Here is a 24,891-nt window from a genome sequence, read left to right on the forward strand (position 1 = left end):
ATATCGGTTCCGAAGTCTTATCATATAATCATGTTTTATTTCATTTCTATTCAAACATGGTTATACACACCAAAGTTCCCATTCAGAATATAAACGTAAATCTTATACTCGGTATTATCATAACAAATACGTTATTCTTAATTCTGAACAAACCCCTATAAAATTGCTTATCAAAAATGACATAGAGTACGCTGATTACTTTTTGTAAACTCGTGTTTATTTGTTAATTAAGTTAACCCCTTCAAGTTTATTTTGTTTTGTTTTTTTTGCACACTAGAACTATATGCTATATTTTAATTGTTATCTGAATTATTGAAAACTTTCAAGTTATAAAAAAAATCACTTTACAGGCGTTCTTGCGTACATGCGACGAAATAAAAATGATTCATTATAATTTTCTATTCGTTCCAAACTATAAATACGCCTGCCTTAAGTTTTAACGGACACATTAGACCCGAGAAATTAGTGTAGAATGTTTTTAGTTTAAAACAATGACTAACAATGCAACAATGCCTAAAGGGTGGGAGTAGGTAGGCACAAGGCTAGGGATAAATATTTTACCATCGTCTATTAACGGGGAACAGGGAAACGAGGATGTGAGGACTTTGGGCAGGAAACTCGAGCCCGGTAGATCAAAATTATTATTATTATTATTATTATTGTAAATCAGTGTGTGTTGGCGGATGTTGTACCTGAAAACGGCAGACCAGTGGGTTGTATTCATCACGAAAACTCTGTAAATTGAAAATCACGCACTTAAATTGCGGTCATTCGTAATTTGCTACTGTACGTTTCCCCAACACTTTTTTCTCGAACTGAGGGACGGTAAATAATCATTTTTAATGATCAACCGCTATCATCACACTTCGTCTGCCAACCGAAAAAAATAAATAAAAATTATCTTTACCCAATCTTACAAATCGTAACGAACACTTTAAGTGAGCGCGTGCGCGCGTATACGTGTGAGCATATTGTATTAAATAGTTTTTATTACGTCCCAAAAATAGGTTTATAAAGTTAATTCTACTGTTATTACAACACGGTAGCGAACGTACGTTTTTTATTCTTGTGGTGTACCTACAATACATGAACACATTGCTATTTTTACACAAAAATATATACTACATGTCTTCCACTACTTGTTATTTCCCTAAAATTGGTATAGTTTGAGATTTTTTTTTCAAAATATCCGTACACTTCACGGTAATAATTGGTCTCAATTTTTTTTCCATACGGTTGTTTTACGTTAATTTTATTCTGTAAAGTTACACATTATAAATATATATATATATATTATATCGTATACCAATCATAGTTTACTTTTCATTCGGTCAAATAAATATACATTGGGCTGGCTGTTTAAATGACTAATTGTTGAATGTTGTTTACATATTTTATTAAATTGCAACTATATAATTAGTATGCTTACAATTATATTCACATTAGTATGTAAATTGAATCAAACGTGACAATATTATCAAAGGGGACAACTTTGATTGCTAAGCATAAAAATACAAAAAAAATAAGAATTACCTAGATTATAAAAGAAACGTATCACGATTAACTAATAATCAAAACATAGCTTAATCAAATATGAAATTCCGATTTGAGGAAGAAAACAAAAAACACATACTCTATATGCAAGTCGTTTAAATTATTTTATGTTACAAATCCAAAACTTTCATATACCTCCATTATTTATGTTTTTATTAGTCATTATTAGTTAAAATTTATTATTAAATAGTCTTTATAAGTCATACGATTGCGTACAAAAGAACGGCCTATTTAAATTTTTAAAACACATAACAGAAATATTAGATTTCATAAGGACACTAATCGTACCAACACTTTATAAATTTTTCAATCAAAAAATACACCGGATTTATCAAAATACTAGTGATGAGCAACGACATAATTTTATGTATCGATATCGTTCCAATTTTGCCGATATTGTATCGTAATATCGTACGTTGTACGATATCCATATCTTATCGAAAATACACATTTTAAATATTAGGTAACTACTAAGTATTTATAAGTTATTACTTATTATCATTTCAAAAATGTATTTTACCTAGCTAATTAAAGATGAAGAAAAAATTAATTACATTCTGACAAATAAATATACATAATAATAATATAAATTTCATAAAAATTAAAACCATTTTTATTAATAATAGGTTTTCAAATAATTAATGTGTTTAATATTCAAACCCGTTGGATGTATCCTAGAAAAAAAATCCATGACTATTTTACTATTTTTTTCAATCAAAAATGAAAATATACATAGATTTCTCACCCAAGTATGATCAGATGTCTCTTAGTAGATTTATAATAAGACTTCAAAAAGAGAATGTCGTTAACTCGATCTAGAGATTGTCTATTTTTTTTTTTCGAAGTTATATTACCTGCCTTACTAAACAGACGTTTAAATGGGACATTAGTAGCAATTACTGATAAGTATTTATACGCTAATACTGATACTACTGGACATAAATTTGAATTACTTTTCCACCATTTAAGTAAATCATCCTGACGATAACATTTTATACATTACAGTACAATCCAATACATCATATCTAATATCTGTGAACTACAAATAAAATATTCATTTCGATATCCCGATAAATCGAACAATATAAAACATTATCGATATCGAGAATTTTTCACAATATCAAAATCAATTATAAAATAAAAATTATTGATATTGTTATTATTATTTATTCGAATGGCATTGATATTGTTGTCTATCATTGCAAAACACTGGTTACAAAGTTTAAGGAAAACCGACCAAATCCACACTAATAGTGAACTCGTGTGTTATTCATTCCTAATTACGAAAATATTGTGTATCTACGTAATCATTGGATTGAAATAAAGTCTCGTTATGATAATATCAAACTATGAAAACAAAAAAATATAACCAGCACATAATATTATTATGAAATATTATGGCTGCTACATTTTGTCAAAACTTGAATGCGATTAGAATCAGACAGTATTCTTTACGTGACATAATGTAATGTCATCATTAGTCTTAGCGTACAAGGTTTCTATTATATTGTGCATTTGATATCTTGTTTAAATGTGACAACAATAATTAAAACAATAATAATAATAATAATACACGTTCCCAATTGTATCCGCACTGAAGATATATATACTCGTACATATAAATACATTATTATATTATTGTACAGACACCGAACACTGTTTGATGAGTGCGAACCACTACTTCGTATCTTCGCATATAAAATGTAATATACACATTTAATACAAATAATTGTACATTTGGAGTATGCGTGGAATAATATCAAAATAATGTTTTCTTGGCGTAATTGACGATGGTGTAATAATAATATGTATCGATTGTTTTCAAACTAAAAGCCATTTTGTAAGCTGACGAATTAATTCACACGTATTTGGATAGTACATGCGTAACATGGACTCGCGTCTCTAATTTGTAGAATTACTCCAGTTTTCAATATTACTTCAGAAAGTTGCACGCCCAATATAAAGGCGCCACCGCGTCGTTTCATTGAGTATCCAACAATCTTTTGATTCTAGTCCCTTAAAATAGTTGGAATCTCTGTCCATTCATATATCGGCGTTTCTCTTTTTACAAGCTCAATAAGTGTTACACGACAGTATAATATAATAGTTGTCTTATTTTGCAGAACAAATCGTATTAAAATTCATAATTTCGGCTCAAAGTTCGTCACGCATTTCGTTTATTTTTTTTATTCTTTTGAGAACCTTGCCGTATACGACGCGTCATCGTGACTCTTTTATCGCAAGTGGTCGTTTTTTTTCGCGGCTTTTGCGTTACGAACTGCCCTCACAAACATTTTGCAACCTTTTCAAGTATCCTACTTCCTTTTAAGTTACTGAACACCAAAGAATAATGGTCAACCTCCTTAAAGGTTTTTTTCTTCTCACTTTTGACCTAGTTTTATTCTTACTAAATATCCAAAGATCTTGAAGAAAATATGATTTTACCTAAATGAAATATACTTCAAGTGGTACTCGAATATTCTTCAATTATCGTAAGCTGCTTGTCTGGTATCCAAAATATATATATATTTTACTCACTTCGCTGTAAAAGTTCTAAACACTTCCTAAAACTAAGCGATACAATAACATTATGTACATACTTCTTGTACTTGATTACATTTCTGGCCCTATATAAATGGATATAGGTACTTAAGAAATATGCCACCCTTAATCTTGAAAAATAAAAGCATCGATACCCATAGGATTTGACTAGAGATTTCAGATTCTTACGATTGCAATAGTGGACGAGAAGAAAAAACAAGTATAAGAAAAAGTGCTACTAAAATTCACTTCCACGTCTTCTGTGTAAGTATGTTAGGGTGATCATTATTCCCCTTTAAAACGGGATTGTTCTTTTTTTTATCATTTTGTTCCGTTGTCCCGACAAATTATGAACGGGACGCTTTTTATTCCATTTTTAGAATAGGGTCCCGTCTTAATCCCGTTGTTTTCATAAAAATTGTAAAAGAAAAAAATCTAAATATAAAACAAAATAGATTTTCTTTCTTTTACAACTATTTTCATACTCTATTTTTACAAATATTATTTTATATGTATAAAACAAAATTCTTTGACTTTTTTTTTGATCATTCAAACAATTTCAAAAATGTACTAATTAATCACTTATAATCACTTACATATGTAATTATATGTTCAACACTATTGATTTAAAAGTATTTCTACTTAGTATGTACTTAATCGAGATTATTTATCTACATATCTTACTCATGTTATCTATATTAACTATTTACTTATGTATCTGTACTCTTTGCCTTGAAGGGCGTCATTATTTATTGTACATTTTACTCTTTACAATAAATTATTATTATTATTATTTTTATTATTATTATTATTATTATTATTATTAAAATACATAATAATACTACGAAAAATAGTTATATAGGTACCCAAATAAATTGAAAGTTATGTTATAAATAACCGTCTTCGTATAATGTCTACTAGAGTATTGACGTAAAATAAAATTAGCGATAAACATAAGACTTGTCATATAGTATATATATATATATATATGTACAACGAACTCATGTGAGAGACTTCTAACTAAAAACTAAAAACACAAGACTTTTTAACTTTCAATGTAAACTCACTACTCTTAGAATTAAAAACAAAAATGTATTCACGAAAAAACAATTTATAAAACAAACTGACCAGTTTTATGAAACATTTTTGTTGTACATTTAAAAGTGGGGAGCCCTTTTAAAAAACTAAAAACATTTCGTTAGACTCAACTCATGTCTAACATGGAATGATGTTCAAGAGAGCTAAAAATTTATTTTCAAAATAATAAGAATTAAATCGATTTGAATATGGATAAAGATGATTTCTATGAGTATAATCATGTGGTTAATGCTTTGTATTTTTATGGTTAAATAAATGTATTCACGTTGAAGAAAGATGGTGTGGTATTTATACAATTTTAAAATATAAAAATAAATTGATCAACATTTTTTGGAAGATTGCAAAGTATTCATTATCTATGCCAGGAACTAATGCAGCAATAGAAAGAATATTTTCAATCACAAATATTTTATGAATGGACCAAAAAAATCGTTTTCCTCATAAATATTCCTACAATGATTTTTATGATTTTTTGTTAACTCAACCAAAACAATTAAATGCAATCGACATCAACTCAATAAAAATAAAGAATATTTTAATTCATTTTTTTCAATCTCACAGCAAAAAAAGAAAGCAAGTCAATATTTTATTAAAATATTAAACTAGCTAAAAATTATTTTTATTGCAAATAATATAGAAGTTTAAAAAAAAATGTGATCTTCTGTTTTAAAGAACATATTTGTCTGGTTTTATTTTTTCATAAATATGGTCACCCTAATGTATATGTACATCCCTTTTATAACAGAACAACGCACAGAGTATAGGTATCAAGTATAAGACAAAATAGAAAAGTAAATAAACAAAAATATCAGTCTTGGAATGACTTTGGTGTTATACAAATACAATGTATTGTTATGTTCATTGTTTTGGACCTTTCTCTCTATCTCCAAAGATAATTTCGTTTTCATTCCGGCAAACATTAAAAACTTAGAAAACAATAAAAAAATTACTTCGCATGTATAAACATAACACTTAGCACAATTTCGTTGCAATGTACACTGATAGTATAGATATGCGTCACCTTCTGGGTCACTATTTTCATGTTTTTAGATAAAATCGTCTTCAATGGATGAATACTTTAACTAAACAATTATTTTTACATACAATTTATTGAAGCAAAATGTATAAGAAAATACATAGTTTCCGTTACGTTCAAATGAATTTCAAAAATGAATAAGATCTAATTATTTTTTCCCAATTTTTGTTTACGTGTTGCATTATTATCATGTATTTAAAGATAATATATTTTCTCTTTATCATATATTTAACGAGAATAGCTGTTTTAACAATATTTTATTTTCTTAGGGAAGAAATAAAGTCAATTTTAAAGTCATATTTTCTATTTTATGCTACCGAATGAAAAACTGTACTTTCCAATAGGAAATATAACAACAAAGTGTAAAAGAGGGTACCTAAGGATAAAAATAAACAAACGAATAAAGTCATAAAAACGTTGTAAAAATAAAATTGAGTGGGTCAATATGGTAGATAAATAAATTTTATAAACCTTATAATCTATTACTAAATAAATATTTTTTCAAAAACTGAAACACTTTCATATATATTTTAATTCTGTATAAATAATTGTTGTATAATATATATTTTATATTAGATTATAATCACATAGAAAAAAAAATATTAAAATATGTGTCTAATACAAAGCAATAAATGATAAATATAACCAAAAACTTCTAAAATCAATTATTATAATTAATAACTAGTTGAATTACCCAGCTTCGTACAGAACAGTTTTGGCCAATGATCGAAGCATAATTTTTAACAGATTACTACATCATATTTTCCAAAGTCTAGTCAAGTTTAAATAGCCTTAGGGTATTAATTTTGGTTTTATATTATAGTGGGTTACAAATTTGCAGAGCCGAACAATACGACTTAACGGTGAAATTTGCTTAAATACAAAATTAATTGACTCAATCAAAGCATTTTTTAAATTCTCTACTTATTCTATATCTAAATAGAACTAACTAAAAGAAGCAAAAATATGGAAAAAAAAAATCAACTTTTCAGCCGAATCTACTCGACTTCACATAACAAACACTCACGTTTCGAATCAAAATAACTTTAGGTGAATTGTAGAAGAATATGCATTTGCATAAAAATCCGGGCCCTGATTATTAGTGTATTTTATTTATTTTAACACAACCTACTATACTACAGTAATAATGAAGGTAATATTATTCATATATTATTTATTTTAATTAAATAAGACTTACTGACGTTTCTTAGTCGTCAATTAAAAATACGGTAATAACAACTATCAAACATTCCACATTCGTATAACAAAATAATAATTACGTTCTACCATTTACAGGAAACGAAATGAAAAAGTATTATATTGGTAATATTATAGATATATAATATACATATATTTTATAAAATCGGAAGAATGTTAATAGTTAATATTATGGGAAAAATTTTGGTTAAATATTGTTATAATTTATCACTATTTTATTGTTTTCAACTGGTTGAGGGTTATGGGTACGTCTATAAAATTGGCATCATCGGTCAACCTTATGTTAAAACAAAAATAAAATCACAGATCAAATAACAAAAAAAATTCACCTCTCCAGGACATAATATTCATTACAGATGATTTATATAGCTTATACTATTTACATGAATTTCAAGAAATATATTATATCAACATTTTATACTATTTAGTAAGATTGTTTTATATTTTAACAGTGGATAAAATATATATCTTATACAATATTAATTTAAAAAAGAAATTTATAACATGTATTACGTACCTAGAATATTTCTATATCATATTATTGCGTATTTCTATAATATTTTTCAAAAAAGTTCATAAAAATCATGTGAAGATCTCATTTTTCTTTAAAAAAACAATAGGTTTACAATATTTTCTTTAAAATATTATAAATAAAACCAACTCGTATAGTAATATTATCTAGACTACAAAGAAAACGGGAAAAAACGCGTAAAATGGCGATGTTTCAATAAATTAAATCTCTTTCGACATTTAAAAATCACCCGGTGATTATATTTAATATCCCCTGAGGGACAAAATAATTTACTTAGGACTTGCCACTCTACTCTTACCTTGTAATAGATCACCTGGTCATCATGATGGGGGATTTCGCTGTAAAAAGGAAATACCCATCGGTATGCGAATAATTAATTAAATTGTACGTTAACCCTGTGGGCAGGCATATTGGTTTTCACGTAATTGTGTTTCATTTAATATTGTCTAAATTTTCGGACACGGTTCGAGAAAAATGATGTTATAAACCATTTGCGACGACCGAAACGCGATCGTGTACGTATAGTTCTAACATTTTTAAACATTTCAATTATATCAAGATGTTACTTTTATCGGGTATAGATGATGGCATCATAACCGATTATAAGAACGTTATTGTTTTCATTTTTAAAAAATCACGATCGTTACGAAATCTCATCGGCTACAATGTTGTGTAACATGGCAAGAAAATTCTTCTCCCTCCTCTGGTTCTCGTACTCACCACACCAATAGTTTACTATTTATGTAATTTTCGGAGATATCTGCTACGTAGTGTATAAGAAGAGACCTTGCCGAAGAAACGGTGGTTCACCATTATTTTTAGGCTTACAACGAATATAATAAATTAACCAAGTCATTAATTTTACCTTGCACCCAAGTTTCTCCAAAAGTTTGCCCACTGCCAACACGTTTGTTAAGGATTCATGAGATTGCCATTTTTCTTGAAACACTAGACCGCCGCGTAGCTTATGACGATGGATACAGCGGGAGTGAGAAGGAGCGGGCATAAAAATAAACTTACCCTTAAACTTTTGCCTCAATTTTTCAAAAATATATTAACTACCTACGTTTGTGTACACACACACACACATACACACTTATTTATATATTTCCTCTTCTCAAAAACTGACAGATAGCTTTAATATATATATATATATACGTATATGTTTTTACACGGTTTCTTAAACATACGCACCGTTATATTTAATGTATTTAATGATCGTAATGCCATCTAGTGGTCTACACTGATTTCTTCTCTCAAAATATTAACAGTAATCCCAAACTTTGCTTAAAATATAATATATCACATCAAGAACCAATTTTTTTAACTATCAAAACTGATATTTACAACTATATGTGTTTAAATATCCAGAGCATGATGAACATATTTTTTTGGAGCGTTTTCTACTTCAAAATTTAGTTTTAAATCAGTAAATACTGTCATAATGAGCTTAACAACAATACATTTAATATTGTAGTCTGTTAGGCTACATAATCAGATCATAATAAATAAATAAATTAAATATATACGAATTGCAAACATCTGTAGAAATATAGGCATATTTAGTAAATATTAAAATGTATGTGTTGGTGGGTTCTTTAAAGTCGTATTGGATTTGGAGGAGTACTTTATATAAATGTTCATTCCTCACCAATAGTTATAGACAATTTACAATAGAACAAACTTTTTCGAGTTAATTTTAATATTTCGCCACGTTAAGATTCCTAAATTCACATATCTCATTCATAAATATTACTCACGCTTAAACATACGACAAAATAAATGGTTTTGCAGGAAAAGTATTTTGCTTGTTATTAAATTTCTAGCAATGTCCGTTTATAAACGGTAGACTTATTGATAACCCAACATTACTCATAGTTATTTTCTTCAAAAAGAAAATTATTTAAACATAAATTAGATCATAAAAACATATCGTTTAACGTTTACAACTGTATCGTAACTCATCCAAAAGTTCAAAGAATGAAATATTCGTATACTTTTAAACGTATGTAAAATCTCACCCTAGTTTGAGTAGAAAATAGATTCTAGTAAAACACCGTTTTTCAGAAATATATGTTTGTATTCTGAATATGTATTTATTATAATAAATATTTATTTATGTATACACATCTTACACACATACAAAACCTTCCAAGTTACATATCATAACATGATTTCTCATTTTAAAATCAATATTTGGATAATACCGTGTACATCACACATTGACCTTATAACCTAAAGCTGTATTGGTACATTTTCAAATATTGTAGATAGCGTATGTATCTACGATACAGTACTGTAGAAATTTTCCGAAAATCGTTAGTCCAGTTTTGTCATGGCTCATTAATACTTAGTCAGTAAAAAATACACAAAATTTATCAAAATGTATTAATATTAATAAGCGTTTATTTAAAATAAAACTCTGCATAGCCAGTAAACATTCGAACAGTTTTACACATGCGGTTCACAAATGAAGAGTGGTTAAGTGTATATTTTTCTATATGTGCTAGATATAGTAGCAATAATGCAATTATAGTACCTTTGTAATATTTCAATTGTATACGCTGACATGACGAATTCAATAAATAGTTCTAAGTATTTATCAACCTTTACCATTAAAAAATTTAAAAAATACATACATACATTTTAATAATATTAAAATGTATGTATGTATTTTTTACATTTCACTTTAGTTACAAAATTAAATCAAATTGTTCAAATATTATTTTAAATATCTTAAATTCACAAGCAGCTTTTCCCAAGATAAATGTTATAGTAAGTAATGTTATGTTAATGTATTTTGCAAGACAATGTTCAATATTACAATTGCTTATCGATTTAAATATTTTTCATATTAATTAATTTTTAAATTAAATTTCAACTAGACAATCTAGTGATAATAACAGAGACGCAACTAAGAAATGCAAAAGGATCTTTAGCATCCTTGACTTCAAATTGAGTACCCCTGATATTTTTAGGTCAATCTATAATAATAACAGTAAAATACTATCGATTTTATTTTTAGCAATTTCACTATCTTTGAAATTTGGGCTGTAGTTGCGCTTATGGATAGCAAATATACACAATTAACAATTTAAATATAATTTAGTAGTTAAATATTTAAATTATAGTATATTGAATTATTTAGACTTGAACAATTTATAAATTTAAATATCTGAAAAGCACTAATAATGAATCAATATTTTTTATTTTACGTATTTTTTTTTGATAAATTTAATGTGGAATACTAGTTACAACTAGATTCAAAAATTTAAATTTTAAAACACTTTGAATTTCATAACATTTAAATATTAATCTATATTTTGTTCTGCATAATTTATGTATTTTTTAGTATGGCTAAAAAATTCAATGAGTGATTAGCGAATGTACAGTTCGTCAAAGTTTTTTAGAAAAATGAATAAATAGAAAAAATAATATAAAAATATACTTCAAATAAAAGTTCTGAGATTCTTTAGTGGAAATTAAAAAGCTATTGATTTTATGCCTTTTTAACTTATTTGTTAGAGTTGGAAAGTTTTGAGCACATGAGTTTTAAGAAATAGTAAGCCCGATTTTTTAAAACTTTTAAAAAAACAAAAAGAGATACCTTACTTTGAACTATGTACCTAAGTCATTCCTTTTTTTGTATTTATTTATAATTTTTTTCTAATGCATAAAAATGTTTAAAACAAATTTGTGAACTCTTCTAATATCGACATGAAAAATACAACTATAATAGTACAATTATAAAATTATTTGTAAAATGGACTAACTCGGTTTCATATACTCTTGTGTGGTATTTTGTTGTTATACAACTTGTAATATAATACGACTCGAAGTTGATCGTAATTTAAATGTGTAGGTAATCATCTATTAGTAGGTAAAACGATATAGATTGAGTTTGTCTCGCGGTGCACGAACTTCGTTTTCAAAACATACCCATATGGTAGAGTCTAATGCGTCCATATTCCAATTATCAATTGTTTTACTTTGCACCTAGGCAGTATTTAAATATACGATAAAATTATATATTTTTGATCTTAAAAACAATACTAAACACAAATCACACAATTGTCATTTATAATTTAATTCTACACTTTCTACGACGATTAATACGCCGTTAAAATAAATCATGTTTAACGTTTTATACAAATCTGATCAAAAGAAATGAATTTATGATATTAGTAATTGTGTTCTTTAATCTTAGGACAGAACAGTTTTTTTGCTACTGGCGTATATCCACTATTGTGCTATTGTACTTATAACATAAGAGCCGTTTTTAGTCGAACTAAAAATAAATTCGTAATAAAAAAAAAAAAAATGATATTTAACCTTTCGTTTTTTTACCAATTATGAGTAATTATGATATGCAAGACCAATAATTTTTCAATATTCTGGAAACAGAATTTAAGTAACTTAGCCGGTACAAAACAGATATTTTAAATATATTTTCCGTCACTACAGATAAGGCGATAGACAATAACACAAAAGAGAATACTGCTACAACGTGCTGACAGTCGATGACGACACTCGACGTTCGCACTCGCGTGTACGAATAGTGATGGGGCATTACAAAGATACGGAATAGTCGGCGGCCCGTTTGAGAAATGGTCGCCATCAGAATTATCCATTATCTTTTTGTTCATAAGAGTTGCCACATTTTGCTTTATAAATCCACTTAAGTTATCGTCGTTTACATGGTATTACAAATAAATAATCGGCACTATATTTTTGATATTTTTTGTTCGAGTTTAAAAAATATAAATAAATAATTAGTATAAAACAATAAAATTTACACCGTGTGAACGGGTGAACTATGTTTTCGCATAAACTAAACCATCCCACAGCCATTACTTTTTTTTTTTTTTACTTAGCTCGCACCACGATCATGAAGATGGATAATATTCTTGTTCTCAACGACCCTATTGCCTTCTCGAGTCGTTCGTAACACGGTGAAATCGACTAAGACGTTTGTTGTTACCACTTGTGCTGTCGATATTTTCTCACAAAACTTTTCAAAGCTCTTCGTGACAAAAAAAAAAGTTTTTTAAAAAAAAAAAAAATTATACATTATATTTCCATCAACCGAATACGAGTTCTCATCTTTATTGTCGGAGATACTACTTTCACACGAAATCGCATTTTTTTTCCCATCAAAATCCAAAAGAGAATCAGCGCATTGGAATAATTTTTACCATATAGTCACAAAAATATTTTACATTTAATAATTCTCGTACAATATATTGATACAAATTATTTCTTTAAACCTAGTTCATTTTACCCAACGCTGAATACATTATATTTTTACTCTTAAGTATTTCATGAACTATACCATGAACTATTTAATAGGTACTGTTTTATTGTGTTCTATGCCTTTAATAATTTAAAATTAATTAAAATTATTCAATAAATCAAGATCATTGGTTAAATTAAAAATTGTTTTATTTATCATGCAAATTTAAAATATTAATTGTAAACGTATTTGTAAATATTTATTATTTTCGTAAACACGAGCGATTGTTCATATTTCGATAGAATTACTTCAAATGAAGTTTTAATTTAGAAATTGCTTCCACGTATTTTTTTGTTGAAGTAATATTATATTTTTACAGGCACGAGAAATGTGTTGTGTTATTTTTTCAAGTTAGATTCCCCACACCTAAATTAATTTTAAAAAAAAATCTAATATATTTCAGTAAATTATGAAATAATTGTTTTAGACATTGAAATTGTAAATTTAACTCATTCAATTTCAATGTAATATCAATGAGTTAAGAAAATTATTTATTCACTCACATTTATTGAATTGTTTAAAATGTTTTCTTTGCATTAATTACAGCAAATTTATGGGCCTCCATCTGTATAACTTAACATATAACTCAAGAAATATTATATAATTTGTTATCAAAATGACTACTTGTCGATTTTAAAACATTAAATATATAACAACCATTTGTTGTGCTCTCCATTGGGAAAGGTGCGGCTTATTCTTCAGTAACATTAAAATTAAAATCAATACACGAATGATTGGCTTAACATAGTGATGTAAAATTAAAGCTTCGTATACAAGCGAATTAGTATTAAAATCACGTATTTCAATGAATTCGATAACATATGTTGGATTTTTAATTAGATTTATATTTCCCTTTTTTTTGCGTTACATATGTACCTCAACTTTTGTCGTAAATAATAAACACATACATACACACACACACACAAATATAGGTGCACGTGTTAGCATATATTTATAATTAAAAACATAAATGCTCATGTACAAAATCATCGGCATAATACAATTTCACAATCAACAAAAACATTAGCTTTTTTTTAAAATATTTTGTTTACATACAAAGTATCAATAATAATATTACATATAAATAATATGAATATTAATATACATATATATATGTATATAAAAATGAATCCCTATTTCCCTTGGTCACGCCATCACGCGTGAACAGACCCATTTTGCTAATTCTTTTTTCGTTGTGTTTATTATTGTCAGGAGAAAATTCTTATGAAAGAAAAATTAAGAAAATTGTGCGGAAAATTTGAAAAATACTTGACCACCATAAAAATTATTTCTAATCCAACCTTAGTGTATTGGACAATATAAACTTTTTAATGTAACCTTTTGACGTTTGACATGGAATTGACAGAATGCGTGCTGCAATTATCGTAAAAGATGATGTAAAAGAACTGAATATCGTTTAAAACAGATGTTTCGGTCGGAGTTATTTTATTGATAAAAAATACATGTATTATTAATATATCTATGTAAGATAACTGAATGTCTTGATGCAAATCACGGTTAGTTCAGAGCCATCACGCCTAATATTAAAAGTTAATTTAATATGGAGTTTTGGTAAGATAAACTTTGGTCAGGATAAACTAATATCCACTTTATTAACTTAACAAGTGATATACTTTGTTTTAAAGAAGAATACAATAGTTTTCTTTAATTTCACAGTTGAATTTTTGTTTTCGAAAATGCCAGCAATTAGATGTACAAACTCAAATCGCAGAACTCGCAATTATGTGAGTCAAAAATATACAAGAGTAAGTCAAATAGACTAGTAACACGAAGCGCGGAATGTAGTTGAACGGAATTGATGGAATCAAAATCAACAACATAGAATTGTTGCGTTTAACCCCTAACAATCTGCATTCAATTATAACGTGAAAATCGATTACAACAAATCGTTGCTATTGGACGTTATGTGCCAATATTTCAAAATATTTATGTTTAAAAATGAAGCTCCTGGATTATGTTGCGCAACTGGTCAAGTCAAATTGACGCCATTGGTACCGCCACCAAAGCCACTAAATTTATTGGTTTTCGGAAATGGGCCAGATTCTAAATATTTTTTGACTCATATCCTGCAATGCAATAATTGTTTTCAAATGACGTAATTTGGTGCAACAAAAGTTATTCAAGAAAATTGTATGCCAAATTGTAAGATTCAGATTCAATCATCTAACAGGTTCCTTATTACCAACGCCTAATGGTGACTAAAAATTTTTGAAAAATTGGGATCACACTCTCGAAGATGCTGTGATTTTGTCGAATGCTAAACAAATATGAACATTCCCATCAACATTAATTGATTTATGGAATAAATATAAGGATCACATGACCGAAGACATTTTACATCAGAAGCGTCTTATAACATCAAATGCAAATTTGCAAACTAATTAAGAAATTTACAATGAAGCATTCATTTTAATTTAAAACATGCGCTTGATGCTTACCAAAAAAAGGATTAATACAATTAGAAATAACAACTCCCAATCACCAATGGACGACGTATTTAATCAAAAGTTGAGACGTAAAACCCAACATGTTTCCGAGGCATTAAAAGAAACTGTTCTAAGAAACGTTCCCTTTCTAAATGAGCAACAAAAATATTCCTACGATACGCTAATAAAAGTACTGAACGATGGAAGTGGCGAGTTTTTTTTCTTAGCTGCTTTCTGTGGGACTGGGAAAATGTTTTTAATATTATTGATTTTGGCAACGATTCGATCGCAAAATGATATCGCACATGCACTTGCTTCATCAGGTATTGCAGCTACGTTGTTAGAATGTGGTTGATCAACTCATTCTGCGCTCAAGTTGTCGTTGAACATGCAAATAAATTAAACACCAACTCGCAACATTTCAAAGAATTCTGCGATGGCCAAAGTGTTGAAGCAAAGCCAAATAATAGTTTGGGATAAGAGCACAATGGCACACAAAAAATCTTTGGAAGCATAGATCATACGTCGCAAGATTTACGAAATTGTGCAATGATTTTATTGGCAAGTGATTTTCGCCAATCACTACCAGTAATACCATATTCAACCGTCAGCCGACGAACTTAACGCATGTTTAAAGTCATTCATTTTATAGAAAGACATTAAAACGCTCAAATTAAATATGAACATGCAATTCGACAATTTGGAAAATTTTTTTCCAAACAATTGCTCGATATTGCTAACGGCAAAATACCTGTTGACTCATCGTCTGGATACATCATATTTCCTACCAATTTTTGTCACTATACTAAAACTTAAACCGAATTTATCGAGGTTTTTCCAAACATTGGTCAGAATTACAAAGATTATGTATGGTTGAGCGAAAGAATTATATTGACTGCAAAAAACGTTGTCAACTAATTTAATTTTTAGATTCAAGATAAGATAAGCTGGTGAATTAATGATTTAATTAATTAATAATTAAACAAATCGATTGATTCCATTACTAACCAAGATGATGTCAACTATCCAACAGAGTTTTTAAATTTGCTGGAATTGCCTGAATTACCACCTTATAATCTGCAATTAAAAATCAGATCGGTAATCATTATGTTTTGCGGAATATAAACCAGCCACGTCATTGTAATGGCATCCGACTTGCGGTGATGAAATTAATGAACGTCATCGAAGCCACAATTTTAAAAGGGAAGTACAAAGGCGAAGACGTTTTGAGTCCATGGACTCCTTTGATTCCGAACGACATGCCATTCGACTTTAAACGGTTACAATTTCCAGTGCGGCTAGCATTTGCAATGTCGATAAATAAATCTCAAGGGCAGTCGCTAAGCATCAATCTTGAAAATCCATGTTTTTCACATGTCGCCTGTTCTCGTGTTGGAATAACAACAAAACTATTTATATATGCGCAAGAAAAAAAAACTAAGAATGTTGTATACTATAAAGTATTAGAATAATAAACACTTTTTATGAAATATTCTTTTTATTTATTATACCAATTCCAATTCAATAATCATGATTAAGACAGGACGATGTCTGTTGGATCAGTTAGTAATAGTATAATATAGTATAATTAATATAAAATTATATTATACATTATCTTATAATTATAAATTAATTCAAAATTTGTCAAATAATGGCTTAAGCCCCTCTAATTATTGGAGTTTAATAGGTTTAAAATCAATGGATCGCATTTCAGTTATATGTTTTTCAATCAGATTATTGGTATTGAATACTACTATAATATTAATCGCATAGTAGTCTCATATAAAAATAGAAAATACATTTGTCCAAAAACGTTCAGTCACAAAGTTACCAACCTAACCTTAGACGATCAATGGAATGAAACATTATTAGTTATGAAATTAAAATTATTTCATATTTTTTTTCAATTCACAATTCAAAATAAACATATAAATGAACTGTAGTGTTTATTAAAAACCCAAATTAAAATGAAAATACGAGTTTGATCGATTTTCCGATGGTAAAAAAAAATATATTCTTTTTGTTTTTCGGCCTTATTGAACACGCAAAGTGCATTTTTCAATAACTTATCAAAATGTTGTGCGATCGACGATAAATAACAATTATTTATAAAATCGTGTTCCATACATTATTATAGTTCAAGGTGTTTGAAACTAATAAAACATAAACTATTATTGATCATATTGCATATATTTATGATTAAGTTACTGGGAAAAACTTGAGCATCGATCGAATACATGGTATCCAGCTAATGGGATCCGTAAATTATAATATCGGGAAACAAAATGATTTTTATTAAAAACGGATGGGCACATTAAATGATCCTACGGAGGATAGTCGAAGTGTTTATACATTATAAATATGAAACAGGCACTCTCGGTACACTGCAGCAAAAGGCTTTTTGTTGCCCAAATAAACGAACCGAATTTGGTGAATGGAAATTTCGAGAACCTCCACTCGCTTTTTGTTGTTTTGGAAAAAAAAAATATATGTTTATATGGATCTCATTCTTTTTATTATTTTTTCGCATCGGATAACTTCTACCTCTCTATCTCTCTTTTTTTTTTCATTTTTAAGCTTCATCTACCTTTAATATTAGCCGCATATTTGAGCTTTGTGTAAAAACTCGCATATGTATATTTCATCTCGTCAAAATATAAAATTCGCTTACATACATATATTCATCTACTTGCGTTTGTGGTTGTGTTTCGGGTCTTTTCCTTCGATCTTTCTCCATCCACTGCAGTACGTTCAAGTGCTTGCGCGTGTGTGCGTGTATGCCTGTATATTCACATGCATATAGTCGTACAAGGGGTAATACGGAAAAAACCTTATTTCTTTCACCGCAACCTTTCCTTCGATCGTTCCTTCTCCTGTACACACATCCAAACCAATGTCGAGCCGATTTAAATTTGTAATTTATTATAGCTCCGAATTCCTGTGAGACCAAATTATCCGCTGCTTGCCTCTCAACAATTGGTCGGTATAATTTATAAAAAGTTTCATAGCATTTTTATATGTACGCTGTATATATATGTATATTCCACTCGATTCAGCGCGTCACGCGAAGATATATTTTATAGATGCATACTCAATTTTTTATAATATTATACTACATATCTCACGCCGAATTTTCTTATGATGTCGATTTATTCGACCACGTAACACACATTATTATGGGTAATAATTAGGGCTTAGAGTTCAATACAAAGGGTATATATTTTTTATCTTAGATAATGCTTTCCAATTATAATATTCACTTTTTGTAACAGATACTTCAAAAAAGAGATTATTTTATTTTTTAAGTGTTTTTAATTGATTCATAATTTTGTTAGTTGTAATATATATATATCTACTTAAAAATTTTATTTTATTAATCTATAGATAATTTCAATAACAACGTACAATTTTTTAAATTTTCATATTTATTTTATTTTTATTTTTTTACTATAAATGTTTAAACTGTTCGTAAATTATAAATGTGGTATTTACTAAGACATAACATTAAATAAATAAAAATGTATAAGTTATTTTTAAGGGCACTTTTGGGTATTTTTTAAAGCATTTTTCGAGGTTTTTGATTTATGACACGTTGATGATGTGGGGTGTCAGTGGTGTCATATACGTCTTTTCACTCGTGATTATCACCTATGTAATGTAGGGGATACGCGTTGTACGGCTAAGGAGAAATAACACACTAGCATTAAAATATAGATCCCAGTAATAATATTAAGTACCCGTGTGTGTATATATTAAACATTTATAAGATATCGACATCGTCATTTTTAGTAATTAACCAAGATGAGTTTTTGGATCACACACGTACATTATAAACATTGATTTCAGAATATATAGACACCACTAATCTATTGCTAAAATTTGATATCACTTCCTTGGACGCAGCTAGTAGACGTTTGCATTAAATTTAATAAAAATACATTTACAACAGAAATAATAAATAGTTTTCTATTTTTGAAAACCTGTTGCATTTTTTTCGGTCGAATTAAATGTAAACAATTACAATTACAACTAGTGGATAGGTCCATGTCATATTTAAAAATAAGATAACGTATCTGAATATCATAAGATCAATGGGATCAGGTTACATCGCATAAATTATTTTTAATACTCCTCGTGGTATCTGAGCATTCGATTCGATCGTATACCTACTGTATTGTTATCTTCACAACCATATCGATAGTAAGCACCGAGTCGTTCAGTGGTATAATATCATTCAAATTCGAATACATACATAATTTATTATAGATTTACAAATTCTATAAGTCATGAGATAAATAATTGATCACCAACATTTTGATCGAATATTCTACACCCAAACATTAAAGTTTTACCTAACAACCTTTACATATAATAATAGTAATACCTGTTACATGATACTCGTAAATTTGTTTTCATATAACGTTAACATCAAGTCATAATAACTCAAACCTCGACGGCTGAAGATTCTCAGTTCGACTGGAACACAACTTCAATTTTCTCCAGTTGTACTTTAGTATTAACAACAATTATCTCGTTAACTTGATTTTACTTTTTCATTTTTACTCTTTGACAGTTTCAAATTGCATAAACTAAGCATGTCTATGATAAACATTTTAATCGAATTTCTAACTGTAGAACGTTTTAAGTTGTATTTCGAACTTTAAGTACAACAACATAATAAATTAATTTGAATTATATTATTTTGTAAAAAATAATAACACACAAGTAGTTTGACGCGTAGCCTTATAGATACAATAATGTAAATTAATATTAATAAACAAAAATATTTAATCTAATGACTGTTGGCGCCTTTAATATGCTCTTCATTTGGATTCTTTCACTGAGGTAAATCATTTTGTAAGAAAGTGGATAATAAGCAGAGCACAGTTGATACCAAACTTATATTATTCTGTAAAACGAACATTAAAAACTACTGTTTCTCGCATACTGGCTATTTACACGGAGTGCAAAGTTATAATTTATAATTCTTGAAAATTTTCGTTCGCGATATATTCTTCGCTGTCCTTTCGCAATGTTACCATCATAGAACCAAAAGTCATCCCGAGTATTTACGCAGAATATCAAGGAGTTAAATGTTTAAAATTTAACTTCATTATTTTATCATACCTCAAAATTATTTAATTTATACTTTCTTCTGTAATGTACTTACTTCAAAGATTAGTATTGTTTACGCTTCACAACACGAAAAATACTTATAAGTTGAAAAATAAGAAACGCACCATAAACATTATAATGTAATATAATATAGTACTTATTGAAGTAGTTATATCACACTACGGCTATAAGCTAGAAATAATTTAAAATACAATTTTGATCGTGTAACATTAATATTGCAATTGAATATTAATTTTAGTATCTATTTTATGTTTTGTATTTGTATTTAAACTCTTTTTAATTAACTTCATTTATTAAATTTACATCACCGTTTAAGATCGTGGATGTAAACGTGTTTCATATTACCTAACAAAATAAATCTTCCGCTTCGTGTATTATTTATATAATTCATTGAACTCATTACTCATTACTCCAAAACTTATTCTTAAACTTATTCATAATTTTAAATGTATTTCTGTATGAGAAAAAAATCTATGTACCTAATTTTATTTGTAAAATCTGTCGATCAAACATATTTCCAAATAACCTTGTTTTTTTTTAAAAATTCTATATATTTTACGCAAAACAATATCGCATTACAATCTAAATAATATGAGTAACATGCTAACATGTTATATACGCAATATTTTAAAAAAAATACATTACACGTCAATCAGGATACTTTTACTTTTACACGTTATTGGAAAAACTAGAGGTTATTTCCTTTAAGAAGATATAGGTCAGGATATACTAATAAAATAACAATCGATGGTGGTGGTTGTATTGAAGTGTTTTATTTTTCTATGAATAAATAATTTATACAGGTATATTATAATATTATAATAAAGTGTCCAAAAACAGACAGTTATATTATTATATTATACGTATTAAGATACAAATATATATATATATATACTAATTTGGCCTAGTATACGCGTACCACGGTGGTATGAGAGCATTGAGAGGCCATTAATCAACATGTTTCAATCGTTCGGTTTGCGTCAATCAATTTAGAAAACCCTCTAGACAGTGTAATCTAAGCTTAGTATTAATAATATTTTTACGACAGAATTTACTTCGGGTTGTTTCACGCTGGATGAAATGCAATAGAAATAAAATATCCGACAAATTTACCGTGAAAATAAAAATTGAACAAATATATAAGACCACTGCTATTACTTAAACAGATATAAGATTAAATGTACCTGCAGCGATGGATAAAAACCGTTTTCAATTTTGGAAGCGCATAAGGCAAAAATCCCGGTAATTTTAAAAATGACAATGACAAAAACAATCTTATTACTCTTTATTTTCGATCATTATACTAATACTAGTGATAATCCTATTATTAACACAGCAGTACTATAAAAACAAAAGTATTAACTATTTTCATAGAATTTAAATTTTTTTTTATTTCCGGTCAAGTATAACCAAAACGATTTTAAAATACATATTTTCTAAACTTCTAAATATCTAAATGTTAATTAAACAAACATTGCTTATATGATGTCGATGTAAATATTTCAAATCTAAAATTAAAACTGCGTTGATTGTTATTAACAAATTTAACTAAAATGGAATTGGATTTAAAATTTTAGACACTGTTAGAGAAAACTCGATGAAAGGTTTATAAAATTATTAATGTATATGCAAAGCAGTAAATACCTATTTAATATCTTGATTTTAATATAGTGTAATAGTTAACAACTCGTAAAATATATAATTTTAAAACTATTATGTTTTGTATAGTTTCAAAATATTCCTTTAGTTAACAATGTAGCTCATTAATCATTACTCCGTATGAGATCAATAACTTATTTTACGTATATAAAATATGGACACATATCGATAAGCTGCAGCTATTGCAGAGGAGAATAAACATGTATAAGAGTTCAGCATTTTGAAAGCAGGTAGGGAAAAAATTAATAAATAACAATAAGTAGATATGGGAGCTTTGATAAAAATGTAATTATTGAAAAGCAAACTGCAGTTATAAGGGAGATGAGTGAAAGAAAAACGAAAAAAAAAGTTATTAAAAAATACAAACAAGCTGAACTCGACTATAGTGAAATAATTATTGGTATTCTTATTAAATATTAATTTTCTTACTCGATTTTCTGTCGGTAAGGATAAAAAACTTTTAAGAAATTTAAATTCACCGTCGTAATAATAAGTTTTGAATTAATTACTTAGATGAATAGTTACACAAAACTCAAATTAAAACGAGTGGCAAAATTCGATAGTTATAAAATAATGTTCATTATATAGGTTTCGGGTCGGTGTCTTGATTAACGTTTTTGTCAATGTTGAAAAGGTCCATGTAGATTTACAACAAGGACAGGAACTTTGATGAATTTTACGGCTCCGGTTCCGATTCATAGAAAAAAAATCAGTTCCGATTTCGATGTCGTTTCTTAAAAAATAAAATTTCGGTTGATTTTCGATAAGAAAAAAAAAATAAAAAAATATTAATTTCCGTTTTTAAATTAACAAACATTTGGGTTTCGATTTATTTTCAATTTTTTAAAAATGAAAAATTCGTTTTGGTGTTATACTAATGTAAGAAAATTTCTATTTAAAAATTCTATTTCAATTATTTAAAAAATATAATAAAATATTAGTAGTGTTAATTGGCGTCAATTATGACAGTCAATAACAATTTTCAACCATATATCCTACGAATAACTTAGGAAAAATGAGAGGACTAAACAAATAAAAAATTTACTCATCACTGTCACTTAATGCAAGACCATTTTTTGTTTTTTTTTAGATTATACTCTTACATTGATTGTATTGTATAATTTTTAAATCACCACTTATTAGGTTTATCAGTATTCATTATTTTAATGTTTATAATATACACAAATCTTTTTTTTTTATAACCGCATACTAAATTTATTTAAGGTTAAAATTGCGTTCTGGAGTTTCAGTAGATAGTACATAAAAAAATCAGTTACACTTTCACAGGATTTTATACTAATTATTTTACATCATAGATATGAAATAATTATAAATATGTACTTTACCCTAAAATAATCTATGATGTATGAATATTAAAACATTTTAAACTATTTAAAATATAATAATAAATGTATTTTTGATGTTTTAAAATAACCATGATCAGTAGGGTATTTTCAATTTTTTTGTGGGGAGGCTCAACATTTTTAAAAAATAATTGATTTTACAGCATTATAAAAATTCATTTAGGCTATAAATTATTAGTTATATTAGTCTAATATTATTATAAATACTAATAAAGAGTTAATTACAACAACAATATATAAATTAATATTCTCTTTCTCGGTACCTCTGCAGCAAGTAGTTTATGAATTTTGAATTTTTTTCTTCTTTTGGGAAGGTTAAGACACGGAAACAACCACTCCCCCCTTGAAAATACGCCACTGATCATATAATGTATAACTGGAAATAATCAGACGATAAAATAGGTTACACACATCCGTGTTTTAAAAACGCAGCGTTTTAACGCCGAAAAATGAAACTTAGAATAACAAGAATAGAATATTCTTTGTTTATCGATTATTGAAATCTCATAGTTGTACGACAGTAATAAAATATTATTTATGTTATTATGATAATGTGTAAGCAGTGTGATGTCTCACACATTATTTTTATTATTAAAGCTATGAAATGATGCACTCCATGATACCCGATTGAGCAAGGTCGTTATCGGCCGACCTTTTTAACGACCCGATTGAGCACGGTAAAAAAAAATAATATTGTGTACAACGTTGTCAGATTTTTACTGATATGTATTGTATGTAGATTATTAATAGGAAACTAACTATTAGTCAAAAAAAAATTTCTCTATCGATTGATGAGTACTACGGAAATTTAAAATAACTTTGATAGATAGGAAACCAGAGTTTTATCTACAGCCACTGTTATTGTATATACCTATGCTATAAATAATATCCAGTCTGTTCTGTTGTCTCATGTTCTCGTGTTATATTCCTAATTGAACGTATATTTTGCAAATTTAAATGGAAAATAATGAAATAAAAATTATTTTATCCAAGAAAAGCAAAAAGTTAGCTAA

General features: G+C 27.7%; 1 protein-coding gene across 2 annotated transcripts in view; it reads left to right on the forward strand.

Annotated features, from left to right (window-relative positions):
- The window catches only part of LOC112688654 (limbic system-associated membrane protein-like), a 532,509-nt gene that overhangs the window by 492,825 nt on the left and 14,793 nt on the right, over positions 1-24,891 (forward strand). The window lies entirely within an intron of this gene.

The sequence above is a fragment of the Sipha flava genome, unplaced genomic scaffold (genome assembly GCF_003268045.1).
Source record: "Sipha flava isolate LNK unplaced genomic scaffold, YSA_version1 3_pilon_pilon, whole genome shotgun sequence".
Classification (NCBI taxonomy): Eukaryota; Metazoa; Arthropoda; class Insecta; order Hemiptera; family Aphididae; genus Sipha; species Sipha flava.